The 23,530-nt window shown below is 40.3% G+C and overlaps 1 protein-coding gene across 1 annotated transcript in view; it reads right to left on the bottom strand.

Moving 5' to 3' along the window:
- The window catches only part of LOC141567812 (carboxypeptidase Q-like), a 131,811-nt gene that overhangs the window by 58,792 nt on the left and 49,489 nt on the right, over positions 1–23,530 (bottom strand). The gene's annotated exons all lie outside the window — the stretch shown is intronic.

Consider the following 23,530-nt stretch of genomic DNA (forward strand, 5'->3'; position numbering starts at 1 on the left):
TGAGTATGTACATACATGAATATATATACATACATATATAATAAAATAGTAGAAATCATGTGCTTTGTTGCTTATTGGTACTAGAGGTATTCAGGATCATTGCAGCTTATCTGGGGTGGTAAGAAATTCAGATGGGCCTGATATTTTATATCCATCCATCCATTCATCCATCCCTCACTTGAGTAGACTTTGGTAACCATTTCATTCACCTTGCTCTTCCCGATAATTTCCCTGCTGGCCCACTGCTTCATGTGGAGGAGCCTCTCTTCACTTTTCTCACAATTCCTACATGTCCCTAATGCGTAAGTTTCTAAATGCTAGGAAAATGCAACTCGAGATCAAATAAACTGATCATAGACAAACAATGGCAAAGCTGAAGATTAAAATAACAGCATCTACAAACAGAATCTGAAATGTTCATGACACACACAAAAATCATACTGCTCTAAAACAGATACTATAGTACCAGGACATTGATCTGAAAAAGAAGGCAGCCCCTGACACTTATAGATAGGCGTCAGGTATGTTAAAGAAGTCAGGCCATCTTGTTCTCCTGCTGACACATAATGAATCTCAGAGAACACTAGCATCAGACAAGGGCATTCTGTGACTGTGATGAAGTGAGCCAAAACAAGCCATTCATAATTTTGTGTAAGCCCAGACTAAAACAAAGTCACTGTGCAAACCATAAAATATTAAACATCCCCCTTTTCTGAGTAATATGAGTGGCTGCTGCTTCTTTACCCATTACAACTTTAGTCTTCATCTGGTGTGCCCTCCCTACAGATAAGATGTATTAAGATACCCAGTCATAGAATTGTCCCCCTTCCAGAAAGCACTGAATTTAGAGTAAACTTCTGCTTCCTTAGACCCTCCCCAAACCCTCCCCTAACCAAAACCCAAATCCTCCAGGTCCTTTCTAACATCCTTTGACTGAGATGCCTCATGATTCCTCATGGTGTGTGTCCTCCCTCACTGCAGTGCATAGTCAACCTGCCTTGTTCAACCCCAGGCATCTTCCTGGTCTTCGGTAAAGCAGAGGTTACAGGGACTCTTGCCATACTGCTCTGTTGGGAAGTCCACCTAGTGTTTGGAAAGGATGAGGTGGGTAACACAATGAGAGAGCTTTCTCTAATGAGGGTGGGCAAGGACGCATCCTTTCAACAATTCCAATTCCAAAGAACCACTTGAGAGCTTTCCCCCACTCAGCAACTTCTCTCTTGCTAGTAGTCTTATATAGAGGCACCCACACACTGACTCATGATTGGAAGGCTTTTGTGGTTGAACCTGACTTTTATCCCATACAATATCCCAGGCTAGTTCAGCAGCTGTTTGTTATTTTCAGTGAGTCAAATATGGTTGACCTTCTAGGTTCTGAGTGTGGGAACTGTAAGATTTCCAAGGGCACCACTTAGAAGGGGGTTTAGAAATGTGACATGTAACGTGGGATCTCAATATCTTTATGGAAATGAATTGAGACAGGATGAAGGTAAAGTAGAACATTATGGAGAAAGTCTCTGAGAAAGTGGTTTTATAAATCATCATCTAAAACTGAGGAAAATTATTATAAAACGTAAGGAAAATGCTGGGTATTCTCTGGGTGTTTGGTTTCTGGAAATCTGTTACTTATGTAACTACACTACAATGTAGAAATTAGTTTATTTTTACAAGTTGTGCCTCACCATTTGTCAGAGCATTGGTATTATGTGGGTAGAAGGCAAACATGATTATCTCCACTCATACACTAGGAAACTGAGTTGTGGTAATTCACTCAGCATTGCCAAAGCTTCATCAGCAGGGGCCTGGAACTCACCCAGGTCTTCCCACGCCAGCGCACTCTCAGTACCCACCAAACTGCTGTTCATGCCAAGTAGCCTAGCTGTGATCCCTTTGGTTCGGAACCTGATAACAGGGATAAACCTGGGAAAACACTGCCTAGAGATCATGCAGTTCTTCAGTGGTTACAATTGCTGTGTGAGCACAAGAGCAAAGACTCAGAATTCATCCTGTCCCTCAAAGGTCGTTCCCAGACAACCCGTATCTTAACCACCAGGGAAACTTAAGAAAAATGAAGATTCTGGGTCCCACCCCAGACTTACTTCATTACTGTTTCTGGGTATGGGCCTCAGGAATCGGCACTTTTAACAAGTTTTACAAGAGATTCTTAATTACATTGTTTGAATACCACTGGTCCAGGGTAAGTTAAGTGTTTCCAAAAGGCCACTCGAAGTTAAAGAAAGGATCAACCCCCTAACCCCCACCCTAAGTTGAGTTCAATGCACATAAGGGATAGTGTTGAGAAGGAAAAAGTGGCAAATGTTCTATTTAGGATCACCAAGCAAACATTTCAGAAGGGGCCCTCTTAGTTTGTATTGACCACAAAATAAACAGATCTCCGTAAGAAAAGGATTCAGAGTTTTTTTTAGATCATCTTGTAACAAAGCTGCTGTTCTGACGCTCATAAAAAGGGGGGAATCCTGTACTAATAGCAGATGAAAAGGAACTAGCAGACTATTCTTATGCTAGCAGAATCTGTGGCCTTAGGTCTGGTCTTGATTGAAGTGGAGACTGTGGACTATATTTGTCATGCAGGAGACCCTGCTCGCTGTGCCATTTGTCATGCAGGAGACCCTGCTCGCTGCGCCATTTGTCATGCAGGAGACCCTGCTCGCTGCGCCATTTGTCATGCAGGGCGACCTGCGGGGTCTCTGCTCCCGCTCCCCATACAAGAACGCAGGATATGGTGAGGCCAAAAAGGAACACCCACGGAGCCATAGGTAGGGGAGTCATACCACTATATTCTCTCTGGCGGCACTATATTCTCACTGGAGGCTGGATCCACACTGTCCGCAAACCGCCATCCACACTTGCCAGCCCAGCTGCCATCTTCTTGCTAGCTCCCATTCTTCCTCCCTCTCCTTCCTCCTCCTCGTAGCCACAGCAGTTATATTGTGGCCAATGGCTCACTGGTTACAGCTGACGGCCAACTAGCCACAGCTGATGGCCATGCAATCACAGTTGGCCATTTACTACCTGAGCCAGCACCTGTTTATGTGAGGCCGAGAGCCTGGAAACTACTCTCTGGGGCTCCGCCCCCACACTCCACCCCTATAGGCTCTCGCCTCACAATCTACGCGACAAGCATCTTCTGCGAGGGGACCTGTGCGAGGAGCCTGGGGGTGAATGCAATATCCTGGACACAGCCAGGCTCTCTGGGCACAGCCAGGGTTTCTCAGGGCACCACCAGTGCTTCTGGGCACGGCCAGACTTCCTGGACTTCTTAGGGTACCACCTGTCTTCCCGGACACAGCCAGGGTTTCTCAGGGCACCACCAGTACTCCTGGGCACTGCCAGACTTCCTGGACTTCTTAGGGTACCACCTGTCTTCCCGGACACAGCCAGGGTTTCTCAGGGCACCACCAGTACTTCTGGGCACGGCCAGACTTCCTGGACTTCTTAGGGTACCACTAGTTTCCCCGGGCACAGCTAGGGTTTCTCAGGGCACTACCACTCTCTGTGGGCACAGCCACACTTCCTGGACACAGCCAGGGCTCTCAGGGCACTGCCACCCTCTGTGGGCACAGCCACACTTCCTGGACACAGCCAGGGCTCTCAGGGCACTGCCACCCTCTGTGGGCACAGCCACACTTCCTGGACACAGCCAGGGCTCTCAGGGCACTGCCACTCTCTCTGGGAACAGCCCGACTTCCTGGGCACAGCCAGGGTATCTTCAGGGCACAGCCAGACTTCCTGGACTCAGCCAGGGCTCTCAAGACACTGCCACTCTCTCTGTGCCTCTCGGGGTACCCTACTGGAACAACAGTGACTCACAATCAAGGTGCTTACATATTCTCAATGGCGGCCAGTCAAGAGACAAAAGCAAATATCCCCCAGTTCCACTAACAACAGTTCCCAAACAAACAGTCAAGCGGTCCATTAAATTAGGGATGGAAGGCAATTCCCCATAGTCCATAGTCATTCACCAGGGCTGTCCTGGGGGTGAGGGACGACCTTGACCTCACCCTCATCTCCCACGGAGGACTCAGCAAGCGTTACCTCCTGGGACTACAAGTCCTGCATCCGGGCTGCCTGAGCAGGAACCTCCCGGCCCACAGGGCCGCAACGACCTTCGCTTTCTCTGGCCTGTGCTGGTTGGGGAACCGTCCACATCTTTCCACCTCTCCACGGGGCTCCATCTCTGCAGCAGCTGCATGGCTTTTCCTGTGCTGGTGGGAGAACCGTCCACGTCCTTCCACCCCTCCACGGGGGTCCAGCTCTCCGGCAGCTGCTCCTCCTGGTCATCCTCAGACTGAGTGTTTATACACACAAACTGCTCCACCATTCTTGGGAGAGCCTTGGCCGGCACCATACCCTGCTCGCTGCGCCATTTGTCATGCAGGAGACCCTGCTCGCTGCGCCATTTGTCATGCAGGGCGACCTGCGGGGTCTCTGCTCCCGCTCCCCATACAAGAACGCAGGATATGGTGAGGCCAAAAAGGAACACCCACGGAGCCATAGGTAGGGGAGTCATACCACTATATTCTCTCTGGCGGCACTATATTCTCACTGGAGGCTGGATCCACACTGTCCGCAAACCGCCATCCACACTTGCCAGCCCAGCCGCCATCTTCTTGCTAGCTCCCATTCTTCCTCCCTCTCCTTCCTCCTCCTCGTAGCCACAGCAGTTATATTGTGGCCAATGGCTCACTGGTTACAGCTGACGGCCAACTAGCCACAGCTGATGGCCATGCAATCACAGTTGGCCATTTACTACCTGAGCCAGCACCTGTCTATGTGAGGCCGAGAGCCTGGAAACTACTCTCTGGGGCTCCGCCCCCACAATATTCTAGAGCAGTAGAATAGCTTCTAGACCTCTGCTTTTAGGAAAAAAGGAAACACACAGTGGGGGAGATAGAAGCAATACAATTTTCTTAATAAAAATGGCTGTCGAGGTATTTGGGGAATGGTATTATAAATTATTATTAATTTTTAAATAGAAGGGTCATCTATAAAAGTTATTTCAAGCATAGCTTGGACTTTATATTTTATATTATAGCTGAACTATAGGCTATTTATTTCTTTTCTTCCTATTTGTAGTAGTTTAAATCACACTGTTCTTTTAAGCTATCCATAGCTAAAATTAATCAAGTTTGATAAAAACATAATGTTACAAATCAGTTTGTTACCCTAAAATAGCACTTTTTGTTTGTTTGTTTTTAACTAGGCCCTATGTTCTGAATGCAAAAATCGCTGACTGATAAAGACAACACAAGGAAGTAATGGGGTTCTCTGGTAACCGGACTAAGAGAAGCACTCAGCCTCTAGCATTTAACTTCAATTATTCTCATTTGACTTGAAACTGGTAAGTTTTAGTTCTTCAGCAATTGTATGACATCTGAAAACTCACAGTAAAATCACATTTTGGTCTTTTAGAAGCCATTCTAGGTTATACAGTTTATAATAAGGTAAGCAAATTGTGTAAAATTTCTCCTTATAAAAGGCTCATTTGGGATGTGAATGCAGTATATAGAATTAAACAATGGATATTAAAAGAAGCCATGAACCTTTTAGCTTCTCTGTTTCCAAATGATCATCTTGAACACAGATGTTTAAAATGTGCTACGGATGTATAAATCAAGGTATATAGCTGTTTATAAAATTAAAAGTCTAGTGATCAAAGATGCAGTATTTACATTTTTACCCCAGCTTGGCAACTAGTTTGGTGAAAATTAACTATACTTACATGAAATTTATTACTACTGATGAAATTTATTACCACTGCTTTCATCATTACCATTTTTTCTTAACCATTTTTTCTTAACCACCAATTATTTTTAAGGCAAACACAACTTGTGAAATATTGCCAGCGAAGTAAGTACTTCCTGTGTGTTTTTTTTCAGTACCCCGCCCCTCCGACTCCCGTTCAAGCCATTTTTCTCAGTCTAGTAGTGTAGGACACAGCTCCCTGGCCCATGTTATTATGAGCCTTGTGCTCCACCTGGCTGAGGCAGTCAGTCGTGGGCGGCAGCCCAGCTCCAGGTCCAGCCGTTGTTCACAACCTTAGCTGTAGAGGGCGCAGCTGGAAATTGTAGAGGGCCCATGTGGAAATTGAATCGGTGACCCTTGGCGTTAGGAGCACAGCACTCCAACCATCTGAGCCACCTGACCCCTGGGCCGGCCCAGTACTTCCTGTTTTGAAATCATATTATGAGGAAATGGGTACAAAAATAACTCATTTTCTCTCTTCTTCCTCTTTGCTTTTAAATTCTTCTTGGATGTAAAATGCTTAATAACTAGAAGTCAAATATCCTTTGATGACAAAAGAAGTTTCCAATGTTTTATAAACTGTGCTTGTATATCACTAGAACAAAATAATAACTGTTTAAAATAATAACAGTTTAAAATTTGATCAAGTGCTCTAATTGTATAACTTCTTCTTAAACCAGGTACTGCAAAAGGGCATTTTTAAAACCCGGTACAGACTATGAATATAAACTATCCCATGTTAGCAATAACCTTTTGTGTTTTTAGTGAGATCTTTTCAAATTAATCTTTCAACACTCATATTGAGAAATCCCAGTTCTTGTCATTTCTCAAATTAATGACAGCCGTTTGCTTTTGTGATGGTGGGGATTAGAATGAGGTAATGAATACACAAACGTGGCTAATTTAGTTTACCTTCAGTCCACAAAATTAACGCAGCTGGATTCCTAGTGGAAAAAGCTTTCTAAATTTAAAATTCTGTCTTGGATTTCTTAATTTACTATTCAAGATGTAATGCTAATACCATTATAACAGAAGATTAAAATAAAGAGAAGATCCCAGTACTCTTTGGGGTGGTGGGGACTTGCTGAGGAAGGGCTGCTCCTGGGAAGGGGTGCAAGAACGTGACCTCAGTGGTCAGGACCTGGGAGAGGAGTACTCAGCGAGGCAGCCGCCTGCCCAGCCAGGAGCCACAGGCTGTCTTGTTTCTCCTTCATTTTTTTTTTCACAGTGCAAGGCCATTTCTTCTGTCCTGTGTAATTTGCAGCCATTATCATAGATATTAGATGTGGAGAGACTTGGCAGGTCACCTAATTCCCCAGCCCTTCGCACAGAATGCCCCTGTTGAATATTTATGAGGCCGTTGTCAGCAGGAGCCTGTAGAAGCCAGCCTATTAGCAGTTATGGTCGTTTACAACCACCTGGGGGGTGAACAACATCAAAAGAGCTTTAAAACATAACCATAAGTGGAAAAATAAATAATAAAGGAATGCTGGATTCTAGACATTTGACTAATTGTCAAATAATGAGGTTTATTAAAAATTTCCATAGAAGCTAGATTCCTCTTATGTTTGGGGATTATTTAAAAGGGCTCTGAACAATACCTGGTGATAACTTTCTTTCCATTTGTGTAGGAGAATTTCCAAATGGGCTCTTCCCGGGGCAGAGGCAGAGCACACTTCAAAAGCCAATCTGAAGTATTCTTGATTTAAGTAGCATAAATTTAATTAATATGAGATAGCACAGCATATATTTGATTAACATAAGACAACATTCTTAGTATTCCTCTGGGACAACTCGAATTTTGAGACATTTTAAGCTGGCTACAAAGCAGAAACTGAAGAGAGGATCGAGCATTATTTGATATATGGGATAATTTAGACACAAATCCAGATAAATCAGGCCTCAAGTGGATTTGTGTGTGTCAGGCTGAGTGTGTGTCTTTGGTGGATTAGGCTGCACTGATTGCAGAGCCTATATGAACTAAGAAGCTGCCACTCTTCACTGTTTTCAACATAATCTTGGGGCGGTAAAGACAGCAGAGAAGGAGAACAGGCTTTGCAATCAGAGCTGCTTTTCAATGGCACTGCACCTCATACCAGTTTGGTAAGTGCTCCTAGCCGGTGTTAGCCTCAGTTTCCTCATGTGTATAGCAGAAACAGCAATATCTACTCACAAGGGATATTAAGAGGAATAGATGAAAGAATGAATGTAGTACATTTGGCACAATGTAGGCCTTCAATAAACATTAGCTTCCCTTTCCCCTCTGAGCATTCTATAGTTGCATTTAAATGACAAATTATTTGGGTGTACAGCAAAAATATATTACAGGTAAATTTGCATCGCTCAAAATGTAATTAGATTTTCAAAATATTTCTAACCCATTGAACAGTGAAGCAGGCTTTTTTTTTAAGTGCCAAGCAATTAAAATTGCTTCCTTCACATATCCTTGAGTTTAACATCAAATTGGTGCAAAATTCAATGCACAGAAGAGGCATGCTCATGAATCCTGTTTTCCCTGTTTGAAGGGCGTAGTAGCCTAGGACCTAACAGCTTCCTCTCTTCTGTAGAATTAATTCTCAAAACTCCTCAAGCTTCTCCTCTTCAATAAACACTAAAGAATTTGTAGGTCACTTCCCCTTTTCTCTTATATGGTGGTAATTCATTCAGATATTTTAACAATTGAAACACCATTAACTACCACATATGAAAGTACCGTTGAATTTAACTTTGGTCTCAACTTCTTTCCCTTCTAGTTCTTCTTTTGGCCAGTAAATAACTCCTTCAGGTTGCTCTTCTACTAGAATTCATTTGATTGCTTGTAACATTAGTAAGAGATACTCACAATGTCCAAAAGCACTACCTCTCTTTTAAATGAAAAACAAATTGTTACTAGGGTTATTGATACCCAATGTTAAATATTTGAATGAGAGCACAAAATAAAGGTCAATATTTTGGATATTGCCAAAAATTCCAGGTGTTAAGATTAGAGAGACAAAATACCTGCATAGATGACTTTTAGATTCAGCTGTGCTTTTTTAGGTTCTGGGTACTTTCTGAATAATATTGTTTATAGAATGATGAACACACAATGGGATTTATAGATGATGTAATACAGAATTGTACACCTGAAATCTATGTAACTTTACTAACAATTGTCACCCCAATAAATTTAATTTAAAAAAAGAAAAAAAAAGAAAAACACTATATGCTTACAGGTTAGGAAGAGATCCAAAATAAAGAGGACGTAACTCCAGAGAGGGTCCCAGTGACTTATAATTACAGAGATCATATTAAAAAAAAATCTGACCCAAATCGTGACTAAGAACATGAGGAAATGAAATTAGAATTAAGTAGCATTGAAAAAACAGACAAAATCCATGAGAAGCCAAGAAATATGCTATTAACAAAAGAATGAATAAAAAGTAAAGCTGTAATTTACAAGACGAGTGAATAAAAAATAAAATCAGCAATTTACAAAGTTGATGGATATTTAAAAGAAAGTCTTTATGCTCATTACCTGGCATGGTTCTTCTTTGGTGGACACACACACACACACACACACACACACACACACACGTGCCACATAATAAGGGAAAGTAAAGGGAATGACTAGGTCCTTTATAAGGTACATAAACACATTCTCAGGAAAAATTAGACTCTTTAGTTCCAGGACAGTTAAAAAGCATACATTTTGTAAATGTCTCTGAGGGCTTGTGAGCCAAGGCACAGGGAAGCACATGCCATGATATGAATGGCATCATATGTGCCTCTGTAATTGTCAACAGATGTGGCATGCTGACAGATTAGAAACACAGCTTCCACTTAACACATGCTTTTGGTGACTGACAGGATGGGAGTCTTAGAAAACTAAAGGTTTGATGAATGAGGCACCCTGCTTAAAAAATTGTGCTAAACTGTTTAGTTCAAATTTTAATAAATAGATTCAACAGTTGAGAAATAGAAAACATTTTTCTGATTCTCTCAAGAAAAAAATAGGAGAGGGGTAGGAAGGAAATGAAAGAGAGAAGCATAAGATCATGTTGCCATGGGATACTTAAACTGTATAAATCAGGCAGCTATGTGGTAGTATTAGCAGAAATTGAAATAAAATTGGTACCAAGATCAGATATTAAAAACAAAATTAAGAAAATATACTCTTTCAATACCAAGATATTCTCATCAATTTGCTTCCTATATTTTAGTGATGTTTAAGTACCAATCTTTTAAACAATTTAAAATCCATAGTTGACCTTTATTTGTGTTCATTTGATATAGAGAATTCTATGCTATTTCATCTCTTGCTCCTAAAAGGTTCATGAGGAGACTGCTTCTTCATTCAAAACACCCATTTTATATAAAAAGAAATTTTCACTTCTGGGAAAAGATGGGCTTTCAGTAGTAGAGTCTTAACACCAGAAGAGGCTTACAAAGGTAATTCCTCATTTTCAGGTCAGAGGAGATGCATACTATCTATATTTTTTATGCATACTATCTTAATATCACTGTCTGGGATGAGACTCCATGCCAAGAGAGAATACCTGGTCAGTCCATAACATATAATCTAGAACTTGATGTTGCCCATGGGAGTCAGCTAGAGTGCCACCTGTGTTCTTGGCCATAAGCCAGTTAGCTTTTACACATCCACTCATATAATCCTCCCACTAACTCTTATAAAGCTATAATCAGTTTACTGTGGGTGAATAAAAAATGCAAAGAGGCCTCAAAATCTCCAAAATCATCATTTGACATAGAAGTGCTAGTAAGGCTATTAATATTTGACTTTTTTCTTCATTGCTTCCTTCTCTGAAGTGTTGCACACTGTTATGGTGAAGTGAATCCGGTGCTTTCCTAAATAATGCCACTGAACTATTAAAGTGGCAGGGTGATGTGACGTGAATGGCAGCAGCTTCATCACTCATTTATGTAACCACAAAGTGCGTGTGTTAAGACCCAAAGGTCAGTGAATACCAAGAATACTTTTGCAGCATTTCCTAGTATATTCAAGTACATGCCCAGTCATCCTCTCTACTGGATCTAAATACATGAGTGCATATTATAGCAAAGTCCTCTTCAGTAATTTTTTAAATACAGAACTATTCCCCAAACCTTGCAAGCACTTATTGAAGGTCAATGGTGTAGAGTGTAATTGACTTTTGAATACATTATCACTTATCAAATATATTCAATTTCCACAACACTCCTGGGAAATACTATTGCCTTCATTGTACAGATCAGGACACTGAAGCTCCACAAGTTAAATGGCTTGTCTGAAGCACATGCTATAGAGCAATAAATCCTGTTCCTCTTTCACCTCTCTTGCCTTTCCACCACACGTGTTAGGTAAGTGGCTGTTAAAGGGTGTCTGGGCCTTTTGTGATTGTTTTTCCTTATTGCCTTATTCTATTATGTACTATGGACTGACCAGGTATTCTCTGTTGGCATGAAGCCTCATTCCAGACAGTGATATTAAAATAGTATGCATAAAAAATGTAGATAGTATGCATCTCCTCTGCATACATAGTAGAGATGCTGTAGAGTGTGTTCCCATAAATAACTCTGATAAGCTTTCCCACTTGTATAGATACAGAGAGACTGTGGGGTGGGAGTGGGTGATATTACATAAAGCAGATTAGATAATGCCAGTGGCTGGAAGTGTGACCTCAACTTACCCAACTCCTCATCTGCCTGTCCACCTGAGTGTCTCAGGTAAACTGGACCAGAGTGGGCAAGGAATGTTTTTGTTGTCCTAAACTCATCTTAGGGGTGATTATTATATGAGGTCTGCCAATTAAGTTGGAGAACTTGCCACCGTGCGCTTACATTGGCAGCACTGTACAAACAGCTGGGTAAGGTTTCATAATGTTGGTATATCAGTGTCTCACAGCTGTGTTCGTGTTAACATGTGGTGGAGTCTTGCTGAGTGGTGTTCATTATTGTTGTTGTATGTTTTTGTGTGCCATCGTGAGGCTGTCTGAGCTTGAATTAGAACAAACATTAAATTTCTTGTTAAACTGGCAAGAGTGGAAGTGAAATCAGGGACATGTTAGTCCAACTTTATGGGGATAATGCCATGAAGAAAATGGCAGTGTACAAATGGATTAAACACTTTTCTGAGGGGAGAGAACATGTCACTGATGAAGAGAGGTCAGGGTGGCCAATAACAAGCAGAACTGATGAAAACATTGCAAACATGTATCAAATTGTGCGTCAAAATCATCAGCTGACTATGAGAAGCATAGCAGACCAAGTAAACATCGAGAGAGAAACAGTTAGGAAAATCTTAACTGAAAATCTTGGTATGAGAAAGGTGTGTATAAAAATGGTCCCAAAGGAGCTGTAAAAATGGTCCCAAAGGAGCTCACCGATGAACAAAAGCAAAGGAGAGTCGAAGTTTGCCAAGACCTTTTGGAGAGGCAAGATGATGTTTTGGGCGTGTTATCACTGTTGATGAAACATGGGTTTACCAATATGACCCTGAAACAAAGCGTTGAAGTGCACAATGGAAGTCAGCCAATTCTCCATGACCAAAAAAGTTCCATCAGTCCAAATCAAGAGTCAAAACAATATTGCTAGCCTTTCTTGATATCAGAGGAATTATTCATTATGAATTTGTACCAACTAGACAGTTAACCAAGTTTGCTATTTGGAAGTGCTGAAAAGGCTGTGTGAAAAAATTAGACGAAAACGACCTGAAATTTTCACCAACAATCCGTGGCTCTTGCATCATGACAATGCATCAGCTCACATGGCGCTGTCTGTAAGGGAGTTTTTAGCCAGTAAACAAATAACTGTATTGGAACACCCTTCCTACTCACCTGATCTGGCCCCCAATGACTTCTTTCTTTATCCAAAACTAAAGGAAATATTGAAAGGAAGACATTTTGATGACATTCAGGACATCAAGGGTAATATGACGACAGCTCTGATGGCCATTCCAGAAAAAGAAAGTTCCAAAATTGCTTTGAAGGGTGGACTAGGCACTGGCATCAGTGCATAGCTTCCCAAGGGGAGTACTTCGAAGGTGACCGTAGTGATATTCAGCAATGAGGTATGCAGCACATCTTTTAGGATGTGTTCACGAACTTAATTGTCAGACCTCATATACAGGTCATGAAGAACAGAGAAACTAGGTGTTTTAAATTCAGGGTATTTCTTTACTGCTTCCGGGACATTACCATTATACTTCTTTATCTGCTAATAGATCCTAGTATGGAAGGGGTTTTATGCATTTTATCTGAATCAGGTCTCAAAAGTGAAAATAAAGGTGGTTACTATGTTCATCTGCACATTATTCTTTCTTCCCTATTTAAGGACTACACATCTTGACCACAGGGATGGACATAGGAGGCTGTGATTTTCCCAACTGAGTTGGATATGATGAATACTTGGCTCTTCTGTGTTTAGGAGGCTGTAAAGATGTAAGTCTTGAGCTGCCTACGGTCATAGTTTAGCATCTGAGGAGACAGCTGGCTTGAGAGAATGAAGGCACCATGAAGGAAGTTGGAATAAGCACCAGAGAGATAGAATATGTGTCATAATAGTATTCAAATGCCGGAATCCATGAGACCAAATCCAACCCTACCTTCTTATGGCTTGCTTAAATTCCCCATTTTTTCTTCAGGTCATCTAAGATGGATTTCTATCAGTACTGAAGGAGTCTGGACTAATACAGAAATCTTGCTTTAATATCTGAAATAATATGATGGCTTCTTGAGCATTAACTTTGTGCCAAGCATTTCACATATTATTATTTTGTCTTCAATATAATCACATGAGGTAGGTGTTATCCTTTTATTTATGAATAACTTGAGGATCCAAGAAGTTAAATGACTTTCCTAAGGTCACACAGCTAGAGAGTAGTAGAGTGAGACTTTGAATCCATTTCTCCATGGTTCCTAAATCTACACTCTTAATGTCCAAGTTATTTTATACAGGCATACTTTGTTTCATTGCACTTTGCTTTATTGTGCTTCACAGATGTTGGGTTTTTCACACCCTGGGAGAGGTAAGACCCTCCCCCAGCAAAAAGATTACAACTCACTTTATGGTGATCACTGCTGTATTGTGGTGGTCTGGAACTGAACCCGCAGTATCTCCAAAGTGTGCCTCTGCCTTAAAATGGCTGCATACTGGAATCACTTGGGGAGCTTCTGAAAACAGGTGTGCTTAGGCCCTCTCTCTAGGCCTCTAAATTTGCACAAGTACAGCAGGCATCATTCACATAGGATACAATGGACTTGCGCTCCAGGAGGTTGGGGTACTCAGTAAACGGCGCTACCTGGACGGTGCAACTGTTGTGGCCCTACAGCCAGATCAATTAAATCTGAATATTTGAGAATGGGGCCCCAGTGTGGATACATTTTCAAAACCTCCCCAGGTGATTTTAAAGTGCAGTCAAGGGTGTGAACCACAACTGTAATCTAAACTCATATCTTGGGTTTATATGGGCTTTGACTGGGTCTACACTAGCATAAAATGAAAAATTAAAACTTAAGGTGGGAAAATTGAAGCTAACTAACATGCCAAGTGACTACAATTATCATGGTATTTCAGATAAAATCTTCTGTCAGGAATAGTGAGTGTGGAATCACTGGCCCCTCTAGACAATGGCTCTATTTCTGTACTACACTTTGCAGTATAGCACTGATTAAATATATTAAAATGATATCCATGAGTGCCTTAATTCTTTAAATAGGACATCAACAATAATTAATGAACTATTTCTGCAAACAATGTGACTTTTGTGATGATGATGTGTCCAGCAAACATTTTCATCTAGGTTTAAACCTTCCATAACTGGATAGTTGGGGGTGTTGATGAAAGCCACGCTTTATCTCTATGTAAGATTCTGTTTTCTCACCTGCAAGGATACTATTTCCACCATTACCATGAAAAAAAAAGAAATAAAGGAAAGAAAGAATACTGAGAAAGCACTCAATAACTATTCCAATTATAGGCCACAGCTCCCTCAGATTTTGAAAGAGCCATAACTACTGTAACTAATAGATTTCATAGAGCTCTACCATATTTGATTTATGCATTGCATTATAAATTGGAAGGACAATTAAGACAGCAAATGTCGTATTATAAAGGAAAGTTTAGTTACCATGAGTTATGTGATCTCACACTGTCTTATGAAAATGGGATAATAGGGAGACTTAATTTACTGTGTTAGAAATCCCCATGAGGGGAATGTACAAGAAGATCAGGTTAAGTGGTCATTTTTAATTTTAATCCTGAGCAAAGGGAGGCTCTTAAGCCAATGAAATTACCCAAACTAAGGAGTCTATTGTATATAGTTGAGGTATAGCTAATTTCTATAGTTAAAAAGTCCTTACCCAATCCGAACTCAATTTTACCAAAATCTCCTGAATTGTGATTCTTTCCTGCAGTTTCCATAATCCCATACTTATTAATTAAATTCTTCTTTACAGGAAAAAAAATACCATTTCCTACTTCTATCCACTGAAAAGACCTAGAAACGATGACCAACCCAGTGTCAATGAGCATACTTAATATTCAGACTGTGGCCTCGTTATACCATGACCTAGTAGACGAAACTTGGCTCTTTAGAGAAATAGCTGATTCCATATCTGGGACAATAAATGTATAAGATGGCTTGGACATTTTGTCACATCAGAAAGCAAGGACACTATCAATGATTATGAGAGTCATATCAAAAGGACTTAGGAACCAGCTTAAAGGGGCTCTCAAAAGCTAATCATGGGACAATTTGAGCATTAATAAGAATAATTACTGCAACAGAATGAAGCACATCAAATATTTTTAAGTCCATCAGTAAATAATGATAGTAAAAAATAAGCAAGCCAATTAGTCAGTTTGGAGGGTACTGGGAACCAACTAATAAGTTTTAAAATAGGTAAACAAAGGGAAAGAATGAAACATTCCTTCTGCTTTTCTTCTGCAAAAGTACCCCATGATAACCAAATAGTCAATGAAGAGAAAGTTCTGTTTTATAGAATTATTTCAACTAATAAGCAAGGATACCATTTTGCAATCTCTATGGATCCAGGCAATAATTTTCAATGATTGCTAATATAAATAGAGAGACAATTAGATATTACTCCTAATGGTAATAAACAGTGACACTTAAGAAGTACTCTTACAAAAAAAAAAAAAAGAGAAAGAAAGAGAAAAGAAAAATCAAACTTGAATCACACGAAGCCTCTAGATTTAACTATTAATTCACAGAAAATATAAGTGAGAGCAGGAACATGTTAAAATGATGCCATGGGAATTACCTAAATCTAGAATGTAGGAAATTCCACGGGACAATTTACTTGGTTTCTGTAACAAATAAGTGGCAAGAGAGAAGATGAGAGGAGAACCTAAGGATTAAAAGAGACTTAGACATCAACCAATTGCATTGTTTGAACTTAATTGGAATGCTGGTTTAAACAACAACAAAAAGAGGTGGGGGAAATTTGGAGACAATTGGAAACATTTGAGAACTGGCCATATATTGGATATGATATTAAGACATTATTGTAATATATTTTAGTAGGAATTATAGTATTATAGTTATATATATTTAAAAAGAGTCTTTACCTTTTAGAGACACAAATTAAAATATTTACTAGTGAAATTATATAAAGCTGGGCATTTGCTTCAAAATAACCTTAGTGTAGGAGAGTGATTGGCGTATGGATGGAAAAAGACTGCCCACAAATGAAAAATTCCTGAGGCTGAGTGATGAGTACAAGAGAGTTCATTAAACTATTCTCTCTACTTTTGTATAGGTTTGAAATTTTCTGTAGTAATTTCTTAAACTATACTCTAAAATCATATAACATAACACGCTATATTGAATTTACATTCTCTAATCACTTAAAGTAAGTATGGACAAAGTTCACATAGCTGACATGAGGAAACATAGTTTGAAATCCTGTTTCCATGCACTCTACTGGCTTTCAAGTAATTTTTAGATTTCTTTCTTAGAAATTTCAATATAGCTCTATTTAGTTTTCCATGATGAAGTTTTTCTTCTTGTTTTCATGATTAGTGTCGGGCGGGAGACCCTGCTCACTGTGCCATTTGTCGTGCACGGAGGCCTTCTCTCCGTGCCATCTTTCAGGCGGGGCGGCCTGCGGGGTCTCTGCTCCCGCTCCCCACACAAGAACGCAGGATATGGTGAGGCCGAAAAGGAACACCCACGGAGCCATAGGTAGGGGAGTCATACCACTATGGTCTCACTGGAGGCTGGGCCCACCGGACCCGTGACCTGCCGTCTGCCTTTCCGCCAACTGACCGACCGACGACTCTCCTCCACTCTCTCCTCTGTTCCTCTCTCTCGGCTCTCCTCTTCCGCTCTCTTCAGCTCTGCTCGGCTCCTCGGCAATCCTCACCACCCGAGCCAGCACCCCTTCACATGAGGCCGAGAGCCTGTAAACCACTCTCCGGGGCTCTGTCCCCACAATTAGTAAGTAAACCAAATTACAGTCTTAGATTGTGAGCTCCTGGGGGAAAGAAGCCATATCTTATTTCTGTATCCTCCATAATTTATATATATTTGTAAAATATTAAGTGAAACTGATGGAAAGTCAAATGCGGAGAAAGGGGAACTAACCTTAAGATCCTGAAACGGGCAGTTAGAGAAGTGAAACTTTTCTAGGCTACATTGTTAGAAGGCATGGGAAATAGTAGATAGAGATATTAAGTCATAGATTTTGGGGGGTCCTTATAAGTGTAGAAAATAGAGCAATAATTTAGTGTTAGCCTTTGATTTTCTAAAATAATTGTTTCTAACGCTGTGCCACTTCCTCATGCTCCCTTTTCACTCTAGGTCCTCTTACTGTGAACCTCGTCCTTAAGTGTAATGGGATATCCCTTGGCAGGAGTTTCATGGACTCCCTCCCTAAAACACTGCTCTGATCAAGTTCTTCTGCTGAAGACTTCGGGTGACTTTGCATTAACTACAAGAGTTTTCTACCTGAAATTTGTGGCTCTTCTTCATCTGGCTGAAAGAAACTCAACTATTCTTCCCACCCACTATTCTCCAAGATGAGCCCTCAATCCAGTGAAGTCACTCTCCTAACCATCCCCAATGGGGACACCTGCCTTTGTTTATATTATTTCTGTCACCAAGAATGCCCTTCTCTACCCCTTTTCCCCATTCTGATATGATATCACGAAATCCCAGCTCAGGTTCATGTCTTCCATCTCTTCTGTCTTCCGTCCTATGAGCTCCAGCAGTTATTCTGCATGTGTTATTTATCCTGGTATTATACCGGAAACTTCCTTTATATTGTTACTTAACTTTTTTTGTGTTCATCTTCAAATCAATATTTGTTGTAATCAGCAAATATTTACTGGATACCTATTGTGTGCCAGGTAATAATGACAGTTGTGGGTATATAAGCATGAATAAAATAACTCTCTTAGTCCTCAATCCAATTAAGAAGATAAAATACAAAGTACATTAACTTTAAAAGTGTGTGCTTTAAATCACAGTGCAAGGAAACAATTGGAGAGACTTCATAAGGCAGTGCAAGACTTACTGCTCAATGGCACAAGCAATGCCCTTTCCTTCTGGGCTATAGTTACACTATAGGACCTGAGCCAGGGATGCTTTGCTAAAGATACCCAATGGCTTCTGTCCAGCTGAAGCAGGTCTACTGCAAGGGGGAAGAGCAGAAGCAGCTTATTAGCTGTTCTGATGAGCAATTTTCAGCAGTGTGATATTGATGTGGTTGTTATACATATCTACCTAGCACATAGCCGTCAAGGAATATTAAAGCAAGATTGCTGACTTACTCGAGTTAAAGAGGTAAGAGGCAGCCACCCGCTATAACTCCCGGGATAGACTTTATCACTCTCGAATGTTTTTCTCTATTCTTGATTTCTTTGTTACAGTCTGTCTCCTCCTACTGCTGTCTTTCCCTCCCCCACTACACTGTAAACTCCACCTGAGCAGAGACATGGCAAGTCTTTTTCATATTCTATTTTCACTGTCTAGAGTGCCTGGTTTATAGTAGGCACTCAAGATATGCTTGTTAGCTGAATGAAACTGTCTGCATATTTAAATGAGGGCTATGGTCACAAACCAGAGAGTGCCTTTTCCATGTTTCCAGTAGGGTGAGGTCTGCTCACTATGCAGCATCGATCTCTCCAAACATCACTGGCACAGAGTGCTTTCACCATAAAGGAGTCACCTTTTTATTAGGGACAACAGAGAACATAGAACTCTGGGCTCCATCTCGTGATTGGAAAACGTATGAGTCCTGGGTCCAGAGGCTGAATGTTCAATTTACTTTGTATTTCCATTCCTACTTGTGTCCTGATGTTTTCTTTTTGGAATATTTTAGAAGGTCTTTGGAAATATAGAAATGGAAAGTTTTGATTTAGTTCTGCTTAATGCCATTAGGTATTGGACAGAAATAAGCAAGAAAGAAAATATGTGAAATTCTGAGTAATTTGTATATGTGGTACTTTTAATATAGAGTCTGAACTATTATAGAAAAGGTAAAAGAAATTAACATGTGATTTTAAAAACAATTCAATGTGTAAGGAAAGAGGAGAGTTCAATGAAGCCGTTACTACTAAGTAATCACAACTATGGTTATGGCATTACTGCTTACAAATCTCTCTTACATTAGCTTTTTAAAAAAAGTAAACTTATTGGGGTGACAATGGTTAGTAAAATTGCATAGGTTTCAAGTGTACATTTCTATAAATACAACATCTATACGTCACATTGTGTGCTCACCACTCACATTATCTTACTCTTCTTACAAACCTAGATCTTATTTAGCATTTGATTCATGGGCATTTTGTCAAGGGCCAGGCACTTCTTCTCAGGCACTGGGAATACTAAGGAATTCACAATCAATCACAATTATAAGAAAAGGGTAAGTGGTGAGCAGAAGAGGTGAGCACTGGGCGTTGTGGGCAGAGGCAATGGATAATTCTCTTACCCAGACTGGTAGAGATCAAAGATTTGTGAGAGGAGAAAAACAAAAGGCTGAATCATGGATAAGTAGGAATTACCTGGTGAAGAGCACAGAATAAGGTCTGATGGCAAGGAAGAGCGCAGGGTGTACCAGGGACTTCAACTAGATCTGTATGAATGAGAAATGGATAGAAAGGAGTGGAGAAGCCATGAGAGAAGGGGCTGCATACTAGCCAGAGGGTAGAACCAGAAGAGACTTGAATCCATGCTAAATAAAGGCATGACACTCTGAAGACAATGGGGAGAAAAACGAAGGATTTCAAATGAGGAAGATGATCAGTTATTGCAGCTACTCTTAGTTGCTTTCCCAGTGAAAATCCTCCTCCTCTTCCTAAAGAATCCCAATTTTTGCTCATACATCAGGAGGCTACATTTTTCAATGGCGACAGCCCTACCCTAGGGCAAGGAAGTACAATTTGACCAGTATAACCCAATCTTGGTAATTCCACTGCATTGTCACTGCCTGATTTAGCCACGGGCATGTGTCACAATTCTGGTCAATGAGACTGAGGGGCTTCTGGAAGAGATTCTCTCACTCTTAAAAGGGATGCCTATTATGGACATTCTTTCTTCTGCTATTGAGCAATGTGTGAAAATTTGTTGCTTAGAACAACTGCAGCCATCTTGGGATCATGAAGAAAAAAGCCTGAAGACGAAAGTCAACATGCTGAGGATAGAAAAGTGGAAAGATGTAAAGAACCAAGGGCCTTGATGTGGTGGATGACTAAATTAAGCATTCTGTAACCACCCACTCCAGAGTTCTTTTTTTGAAAAAAAATCCCCTTACTTCCATTCTGAGTTCGTTCTACTGTTTTATTTTGCATCCCAAAGCATCCCAATTGATAGACTGATTTTCATTTTGGAAAGTTCAGTGTGGTAGCAGTGAGCCAGTTAGGTGAAAGGGGACTAAGAATGTAGATTGGGATTGTTAGGCACGGCCAAAGGAATGAGATGTGGGAGACCAAGATTGGTCTATTAGAATTTATTTGGCGTATTTGAGCTGCGGGAGGTCAGGCTAGAAAAGACCATAACCTCCCCAAGCAAAGAAGGGTATGGAGTTTTATAGGAGGGGGTAAAGGAGGTTGCTCCCCCTTCAGTGCTTCAGGGGTTTTTCATTGACAAAGGGTTTCAGAGCATGACCAAGCCCTCCAGCTCCATACCCTGGCCCCAGGTCGCCTTCCAGACCATCCCGGCCCCTAGGAGATAAAACAAGACAGGATCAAGACAACATGGTTTTTAAGATAAGGTTTCTGCTCCTGGCCTAAATATGGCTTAACAGGGATGTTAGTAGGAGGCTGCTGTAGGAATCAGTGAGTACTAAGAAGACAAAGTCGGGGGTGGCAGGGGGTGAGGTGTGGGAGGTGGGGATAGGTTTAAGAAATAGAAGGGATTTTGAATAAACCGGATTTGGAGACAATCTTGTTGTATGTTGTAGATGATTATGCTGTTTCTGGATGGTGGTGGCAGTCAATGAGAAAAGGGACAGAAGAGGAGGAACACAAGTGGGGACTTTATGGAAATGATGCCATATAGGCTACCGTATCCATTTTGCAGATGAAATAATCAAGTGTCGCTCACTAAACTGTATAGTCTATGAAGATATGGATCCTGTCTATCCTCTGTACTACTGATTCCCTTTTGCCCTACAGTAGATGATTAATAAGGATGCTTAATACCTTGTTTCCCCGAAAATAAGACCTAGCCGGACAATCAGCTCTAATGCATATTTTGGAGCAAAAATTAATATAAGACCCAGTGTTATTTACTGTAATATATGACCAGGTCTAGAATAGAATAGAATAGAATAGAATAGAATAGAATAGAATAGAATAGAATAGAATAGAATAGAATAGACCAGGTCTTTTATTAATTTTTGCTCCAAAAGACACATTAGAGCTGATTGTCTGGCTAGGTCTTATTTTCAGGGAAACACAGTAATAAATGATTGAGACCTAAAAAAAGATAGCACATGAAGTTAGAAGTTGTGAAGCTAGAACACACACTCAAGGCCTCTTAATTCTTTCCAGCACAGTGTCTATCATATGCCAACAATATCAGGAAAAGGTGGGCTCTCAGATTCTGAAGCAGAAGAGGTAACTCTTATTGGTAGATATGAATAGGGATGGACCCCATCCTGATAGGGATTAGGTCACATTAAGAGAGTATCTAATTTTTTCCCATTAATGTATATTTTATAGAAGAGTTTCTTAAAGATGTTCAAGAAAGTTGTATTTAAGGACATCTGAGAACCATGGATTTTATCTCATTACTGACATACTCAGAATGAAATAGACTCCTCTCATTCTAACCTGGAGCTCATAATTGGAAAATTAGGCAAAAATTTAAGACTTAAAGCCTCTCCACTATCTGAGTGAATAGAAACTAACCCAAATCACTCTGAGACTACTTTAAGCACGTTCTTGTATGGTCTTTGAAAGAGGCAGGGAACAACTGTTTACCGTTTTATGTACAAGAATCATTTCATTAAAGTACTAGAAGATTTTATTTAATATCTCTCGGTCTTTACTCCATTAAGAGAAATAATGCTAGTTGCTCTAACCTCCCTAATTTGTATCATTCTTTCAATATTTTTTCTATCTTTATGTCTCTTTTTTCAGCATCCTTTATTTTCTCTATACTCTTAAGCTGAGGGAGCCAAAGCTTTTTGAGAAAATAATTATTTCCATATTTTTGTTTCTTCTCTTATGTCAGATTTAAAAGAATGTAAATGTTTTCCAAAATCAAACTAAGAGATACAGATGAGGGAAAGAAGCAGAAACCATTGACCTTAATCTCAAAGAATTGATCACTGCTGGTGGAAATGTAAGTTGGTACAACCACTATGGAAAACAGTATGGAAGTTCCTCAAATATTAAGAATAGAATTACCATATGACACAGCAATTCCTCTTTTGTGTCTCTACCAAAAAAAAAAAGAATCTGAAAAAAAATTATCCATAAACATATATGCACCCCTTTATTCATCACAGCATTATTCACAGTGTCCAAGACCTGGAAACAACCCAAATGTCCTTCCATAGATGACTGGAAAAAGAAGATGTGGTACGTATATACAACGGAATGTTTGTCAGCCAGAAGAAAAGATGAAATAGTGCCATTTGTGACAACATGGATAAATCTTGAGATTATCATGCTAGGTGAATTAGACAGAAAAAGTCAAGAACCATATGACTTCACTCATATGTGGGATATAAAACTGAAAGCAACCAATGAATAAGGCAAACAAATAAACAAACAAACAAAAAATCATATTCACAGACAACAGTTTAGTGGTTACCAGAGGGTAAGGAGGGAGGGAGGTGGTAGAAGAGGGTAAAGGGGGTCAAATATATGGTGATGGGAGGAGAACTGACCTGGGGTGGTGACCACACAATGCAATATATAGGTGATGTATTATAGAATTGTACACTTGAAGCCTATATGATTTTACTTACCAATGTCACCTCAATAAATTTAATAAAAATGTAAAAAGAACAAAGAAAAAAAAAAGAATTGATCACTGGGTATTGGAAGCAGGATGCACATAAACTCCGAATAATCCAAGAAAAATGTTAGTGTATAATTACAAGGGCCAGATTGCACACTATAGAAGTGTTTTAGACATTTAGAGAAGCAATAGAATATCAGGGGCTGTTAAGAAAGAATTCATGGACACTAATAAACATAGAGTGAGACTTAAAGAGCATCTAGGATTTAGACGGGAAGAACAGGAAGGAGTATGAAAGGAGGTGAAAAGGAGAGGAGGCTGGAGCATAAAGACATCTGGAACAGAGGG

Source organism: Rhinolophus sinicus, linkage group LG12 (assembly GCF_036562045.2).
Source record: "Rhinolophus sinicus isolate RSC01 linkage group LG12, ASM3656204v1, whole genome shotgun sequence".
Classification (NCBI taxonomy): Eukaryota; Metazoa; Chordata; class Mammalia; order Chiroptera; family Rhinolophidae; genus Rhinolophus; species Rhinolophus sinicus.